Here is a 7,760-nt window from a genome sequence, read left to right as displayed (position 1 = left end):
GCCACCAGGCAGCTCACCATCAGGCAGTTCGCCACCAAGGAGTTCACCACCTGGCATTTTGCCACCAAGCAGTTTGCCACCAGGCAGCTCGCCATCAGGCAGTTCGCCACCAGGGAGTTCACCACCTGGCAGTTCACCACCAGGCAGTTTGCCACCAGGCAGTTCGCCACCAAGGAGTTCGTCACCAGGCAGTTCGCCACCAGGGAATTTGCCACCAGGCAGTTCGCCCCCAGACAGTTCGCCACCAGGCAGTTCGCCACCAGGCAGCTCGCCACCAGGTAGTTCGCCACCAGGCAGTTCGCCACCAGGGAGTTCGCCACCAGGCAGTTCGCCCCTAGGCAGTTCGCCACCAGGCAGTTCGCCCCCAGGCAGTTCCCCCCAGGCAGTTCGCCACCAGGCAGTTCGCCACCAGGCAGTTCGCCCCCAGGCAGTTTGCCCCAGGCAGTTCACCACTAGGGAGTTCGCCACCAGGCAGTTCGCCCTAGGCAGTTCGCCACCAGGGAGCACCACTAGGTAGTTTGCCTCCCGGCAGTTCGTTACCAAGTAGCTCTCCACCAGGGAGCTCGCCACCGGGCAGTTCGCCACCAAGCAGTTCGTCACCAAGCAGTTCTCCCCCTGGGAGTTCGCCACCAAGTAGCTCATCACCAAGGCACGTCACCACCAGGTCAAACAACAAGGTACTTAGCCAAAAAATTTATACATCACAAAAAATGGTACGTGACCAAAAACGGTTACATCAAGTGGCGCCGTCTATGGGAACACGCTATGAAAAGCTAGGTTCTCATCCTACAAAAGCTAAGTTCTCATCTTACCAAAGCTAAGTCCTCACCTTTTTGAATCTATCACTTTATAGTTTAAATTTCTTATGAACTCAAAAACTATCTAGGGAGCTAACAGACTAAGTAGCTCTACCAACCTTACTTTCAATTCAGATAGTGCCTCATCAGTCCTCTCCGCAAGGTCCCCCCTACAAAGATGAGCTCTTCGTGGCTTCCGCGGGAGTTGACGGCCAACAGACTACATAGGCGCCCTTACCGGTCGAGCCTTCCAAGGCTCCCGTGTGAGCTGGCGACCTAAAGTTAGTGGTGCTGTCCCCGAAGGTCGAGCTCCTAGTAGCTTCTTGTAGGAGTGGGTGACCGGCATTACGAAGCTGATGCAGCACAATCATAGCTCGACACCTCACAGGCAAAGCCTACGGACCACATTACTGCTTAAGACCCGGTCGCCTCTCCGGCACGGGAAAAGTCAAGAAAGAGTAGACTACGAGTCACTCCCAAAAGCTTACGGGCAACATTACTGCTTAAGACACGGTCGCCTCTCCGGCACGGGCAAAAGTAAAAAAAGACTAGACTACGAGTCACTCCCAAAAGCCTACGGACCACATTACTGCTTAAGACCCGATTGCCTCTTCGGCACGGGCAAAAGTCAAAAAAGAGTAGACTACAAGTCACTACCAAAAGCCTACAGGCCACATTACTGCTTAAGAACCGGTCGCCTCTCCGGCACGGGAAAGTAAAAAAAAAAAGAGTAGACTACGAGTCACTCCCAAAGCCAACGGGCCACATTACCGCTTAAGGCCCGATCGCCTCTCCGACCCGAGCAAAAGTCAAAGAAGAGTAGACTACGAGTCACTCCCAAAGCCTACGGGCCACACTATTGCTAAATATCCAGTCGCTTCCTCAGCAGGAACAAAATCAGCAAAAGTGAACTATAAGTTGCCCCAGAGCCTAAGGGCTACACTACTAAACTGGCGGAGACCCCCTCGTCTTACTGGCAGCTCGCCACATACAGGCAGTTCCCAAAGCCTAAGGAATTGGATCAAAACTTACTAGCTCGTCGACTTACGGACCAAAAGAAATCTACTCCCTTCGCTAAGTTACTCTCAGCTCAGGAGTGGGGGACAATTGATGAGCGCAGATTTGGCCCTCCAGTGAAATTGCGACACGTGGCACCTCGTGACAACTAGGCAAACACCCAGGCAACAACTTACCAAGTTGGTGTCCCCCCCGGGCACCGGTCTGGCTGGCCTGGCGCGGCCCGCGCGGCCTACGCGCGACCTGCGCGTGACCTGGCATGGCCTGTGCGACTTGGCCAGACCAGCCTGCCATAGGCGCCGACCTGGCAACCTGGCCCGGACACAGGCGCCGACCTGACAACCTGGCCCAAGCGCCGACCTGGCCGCCTGACACAAGCGCTAGCCTGACAACCTCGAGGAGTTCATCACCGTACCCCGGTTCTGACGGGATATGACGTCTCACCGTTTGAAGGCTTTTCACCCACCTAACCCGCGAGGGCACCACTATATAAGGACTCCGACCCCCAAAGCCCAAGGAAAGAGAAAAAAGGATGGTAACCCCCGCTCTCTATCTCTCTCATTTCTCTCCAAGCCCTTTGTAATCAGAATGCTAACTTAGGCATCAGAGAGTCCCCGCCGGGAAAATACCCCCGGGTCCTCTGATTCAGTTCTCGCAGGTCCCTCAGCTCCCGCCGCCTACGAAGGAGAGAAAATCACCTCACACAGAGAGTAGTCGGGTTGCGCTGCACCAGGGAGCTCCACCATCCTCTGAGTTGCAGGCCGCCTAGGAGCAAGTCAAGTGACGAGTCCACCAGGCAGTTCGCCACCAGGGAGTTCACCACCAGGCAGTTCGCCACCAGGCAGCTCGCCACCAGGCAGTTCGCCACCAGGGAGTTCACCACCTGGCAGTTCGCCACTAGGTAGTTTGCCACCAGGTAGTTCGCCACCAGGCAGCTCGCCATCAGGCAGTTCGCCCCCAGGGAGTTCACCACCTGGCAGTTCGCCACCAGGCAGTTTGCCACCAGGCAGTTCGCCACCAGGCAGCTCGCCATCAGGCAGTTCGTCACCAGGCAGTTTGCCACCAGGCAATTCGCCACCAGGCATCTCGCCATCAGGCAGTTCGCCACCAGGGAGTTCGCCCCCAGGCAGTTCGCCACCAGGCAGCTCGCCACCAGGCAGTTCGCCACCAGGCAGTTCACGACCAGGGAGTTCACCACCAGGCTGTTCGCCCCCAGGCAATTCGCCACCAAGCAGTTCGCCACCAGGCAGTTCGCCCCTAGGCAGTTCGCCCCCAGGCAGTTTGCCACCAGGGAGTTCGCCACCAGGCAGTTCGCCACCAGGGAGTTCGCCACCAGGAAGTTCGCCCCCAGGCAGTTCGCCCCCAAGCAGTTCGCCAGCAGGGAGCACCACCAGGTAGTTCGCCACCAGGCAGTTCGCCACCAGGCAGTTCGCCACTCGACAGTTCGTCACCAAGTTGCTCTCCACCAGGGAGCTCGCCACCGGGCAGTTCGCCACCAAGCAGTTCGTCACCAAGTAGTTCTCCCCCAGGGAGTTTGCCACCAAGTAGCTCATCACCAAGGCACGTCACCACCGGGTCAAACAACGAGGTACTTAGCCAAAAAATTTATACATCACAAAAAATGGTACGTGACAAAAAACGATTACATCACTAACCAAATCAAGTATAAGTAAGATTGGATCCCAAATCTCCGCTATGACCAGCAGGAGATCTTACCAGCTAGCTGATTGCGACAAATAAGAGACCCGTGCATCAAAGAACTATATACTTCTTCCGATGTTATTTTAACTGATAGTATGACTTGCTGCTCGTTTATAATTGTTTACTAAATAAAAATAATTATCATATCAACAAAAATAATTGTTTGATATTTAAGAAGGGAGAAAGAAAATTGATCAAATCAAATTATAAGAGTTCAACTATTCTGTACATTAAATTCGGATATCAATCAGTTATATTAAAAACGATTTTTATTGGTTCATATTTTATAAAATGTATTTTGATGTCCAGGTGAAGATATCATTCCTATTAGATCGGTCTTTCTTACGATTTCGGAACAAAAAGTAATTGACTTCAACTTTGATGAATCTCGTGGTCGTGGATGAGCTCATGAGTCATGAGCCATGCCGCGTAAGGCATTGGCGAGGCTTCACGTCCGGGCACCTTCGTTTGAAAATTCAAAGTCAATGTCATCATGGAATGTTCTTTTCTATGTCATCGAGAAAAACTTTTTCAAAACAGAAGCGTGTCATCATGGAATTTCCTTTCCCATTCTCTGTTTTTATTCAACAGAAATGATTTTTGACCATAGCCCATAAGGATTGTTGTTCAAATCTCGCTCTTGCCCTTCACCTTTAAAATGCATTCACAAGCCTGGGACCCTGTAATTGTCCACGTGGCTAGGCTTTGAGATGATCGGGAGTCGGGACCCATGAACAACATGCAACATGAATGTACGATATAATTGGAAGGTGCTTCTGTAATTCGCAGCATCAAATGGTTGAAAACCAAACAACCGGATCATGTTGTAATTATCACGAGTAACTGAAATTATGGAGGCCCAGGTCCATTTTAGATCTTCTTGCTTTTGGGCCGGGGTTCAAGTTGAGCGGGTTAAGTCCTCTTTGTCGATGGAAGGCTAATTCATTTCACAGGCAGGAAAGCAGGTGTTAATTGAAGCAGTTTTACATTCAAACACCCATTCACTGTATATCCCTCCCTGTTACAATTTCCTGCCATAATTCAACAAAAGGTTTTGGTGATTTTCCGGGAGATTGGATTCAATACTTACAAGACTATACTCACACTGTACTTATAACTGTTCGTAACCTTGTATTAGAAATATTTCTGTATTTATATATTTATATTCATGGGGAGATATTCTCAATACACAGCTGCAAGTGGCTGACTCTGTGAACATGGTGTGAATACAATCTTGTGAAGACATAAACCGAATTTGTCTGGCCTAACAAGAAGACTCTTCTTTGAAAATATGAAGACTCTTAACTAATGAAAATAGTTTGTGGGTTTATATATACCTAGAAGTGGAACACTACCAACCGAGGGTTGGTTCGTTGGCTCGTTGGTGTATTAACTGGTTTGTTTCAGGATTGACATGGAATTAAATCCCACATAGAAAAAAAAAAAGAGTAAGAGAGAAGTTATTAATGGTGCATGGCACCACAACCAGTACTTTGGGGGAAGTAGTGAATAATGCTTCTTTAGGGGATGTTTGGAACCGTGGCTGTTTTTAAAAAAATGGTGCCACATCGGATCTACATAGGCGTTTCAACATGAATGTTTGGTTCAGGCGTTTATTGAAAAATCGGTCATGCCTCGTAAATTTGGTATTTCATGCATTGATGAACCGTTGCCTCCAACAGTTGATTGATGTATATCCTATGTGGTACTTACCTGTTAGTACATACATAAAAAACGATGATAAAAGTCACCTTACCAAACAACATAGCTCACTGCCTATGTGGCAGAAGCATTTTTTTTGTGAAAAACAGGTCTTAAAAACATGAACATTTTTCTTAAAAATCGATCCCAAAAAGCATCCACGCTTCCAAACACCATCTTAATTTATTTGAAAAGCTGTGGCTAAAATGTTAATATCTCTGCTTCCTATTATGGGGTATATATGGTCAAAGAAAATGACTCCCAAAGGATTTGGAAATTGGAATGTTCTCTATATTCAGTAAAATGACTCTTCCTTTGCCATGGAGGCCTCCACTTGGCTCCACATTAAACTGCCAGTTGAAAGATCTGATGATTGATGGTTATCGCTGGGATATGACAATAAATTGGTTTTTCCCTTGTCATATTCAAATCCCCTTTGCTGGATTTTTGATCGGATTGGATTGAATTTGGATCATCTCATATCCAATCGAAAGAATCCAATTATATATATATAATTAGTTATTTATTTATTTATAAATATATTTATATTATATTTTTGTAAATTTATTATTATTTTTTTTTATAAAAAACATGTATATATATGATAAAAATAATTGAAAATGGTTATACTTTTTGTTTTTCTTTATATAAATTGTTATTTTTTTCTTTTTAATATTTTTTTATTAAATTTTACAAAAATTAAATTGGATTGAATTAGATTCAAATATCCAACATTCTTAACCGATTCAAATTTGTATTGACCTTTGTGAGATTTAATTGAATCAGATATAATATTTATATTATTGGACCGATTTAGATAATCCCATTTTGAATCCGATCCAATCCCCGTTTGCATCCCTACATGGCAGTTATTGGATTTCAATTTCAAGAAATGTGAGCTTTATGGTAAAGCTGTTGAATCAGTTATATGCAATTATGCATCTCTTTAGTTCCCATGAGTTTGCTAGAGCAGCTGTCTGGTCTGGCCTAGCCGGTTGTCTTAGGTTGCTTGCTACCTGATGTTATCCGTTTCGAGGTGTGCAAACCGAATATGCAACAAATAATTTTGTCAATTAGACGAAGTCAAGATCATGCATTAAGGAAATCTACAAACAAGAAAGAGTCAGAGGCCTTGGGATGAGGTCCCGGGGAAGGCATCAAATGAGCACGAGAGATTTAAAGAAATTCTTGATCCTTTACCTCAAGGAGAGATGCTTTTAAATAATTGAATGTGTTGCAGGGCGATTGGGATGAGGCGCCTACCGAGGTTTTCAAGGAACTCGGCAAAAGCACTTATCCTTATTCGTGCGGGACTATACTTCTATCCGAAGTCTTTTGGTGACATAGTTATACAAGTGAACAACGTGCTGATGTAGTCGAAGAGCATCGGCCATGAAAATGCCCACATAGCAGCTTCGGCCAGCTAGAGCACCGCCCGAGCGAGTCTGGCTTCAGTCCATGCAGCTTCAGTCAGGGCACCGTTCGTATGTCCTCCAATCTCGCTCGAGTGTCGCAGGTTCCCTTCTCTTCTTCCTCTCTCTCCCTCCATCCATCCGACGGCAACTTAACAACCATTACTGCCGGCGACAAACAACCATCCGGCGACGGGATCTCGAATTCGGATCGGAAGTCTACGTCGACTATCAATCGTTCACCTTCCACAATAACGTCTATGTATTCGTACTTTCCTGCATCACAAAGGGAAAATAATAATTGAGTTTCATCGAAAATGTAGAGCAGAAGAACAAAGATTTTTTTTTCAGTTTTTTCGCTTTAAGAACTCCTATAGAAACACAATCTTTAATGCATATGGATTGAATTCGTACAAAAAAGGAGGCATGTTCGGTATAGACTCTTCAAGCAAATGGCCATATAACGGCTGGCTCTCCAAAGGAGGCATGTTCTTTAACGAGACTAGAACCAGAGAAATCTACTCTCTTCTACCTTCAACTGCTGCTCTCCATTTTCAGTAACTGTGAAATCGTGTTAGTTCAAGTGCTTCACAATCCTAGAACTCCATCTTAGAAGGATTAGGACTTTGGGCTGCGTTCTGAACTACTTAGTGAAAGAACAAAATAATCACGGTTGCACAGAGGAACGTGAAATCAGGGATTATATTTCTATACATCTACCTCCTCTTTTTTTAGCTAAGAAGCAATTGGATTAAAGCAGGACGCAAAGGCGAAATAGTTAACACATTAGATACTGATGATGAAGGAAGATTTGGCCCGACCTCGAAATCACGCCATGTGGCAAAAAACAAGTAGCTCGGCACTTAAAGCAGCATACCCAGGGTGCAAACACCAAAGGGAAGAGACCAGTAGACCGAACTCCCCTCGAGGAGACCAACTCCCTAAGGGGAGCCCGAACTCTCTACAAGGGGCCCAAACTCCCTAAGAGGAGCCCGACCTCCCTACTAAGAGCCCGACCTCCCTACTAAGAGCCCGAACTCCCTACAAGGAGCCCGAACTCTCCCTTTGGCCCCGAGCCACACAAAGCAGTGACCCGAACTGGCCCGTCTCATGGCAGTTTGGGACACCCCCC

The sequence above is a fragment of the Nelumbo nucifera genome, chromosome 4, assembly GCF_055504915.1.
Source record: "Nelumbo nucifera cultivar China Antique chromosome 4, China Antique-T2T, whole genome shotgun sequence".
Classification (NCBI taxonomy): Eukaryota; Viridiplantae; Streptophyta; class Magnoliopsida; order Proteales; family Nelumbonaceae; genus Nelumbo; species Nelumbo nucifera.
Note: the sequence above shows the minus strand (reverse complement) of the source record.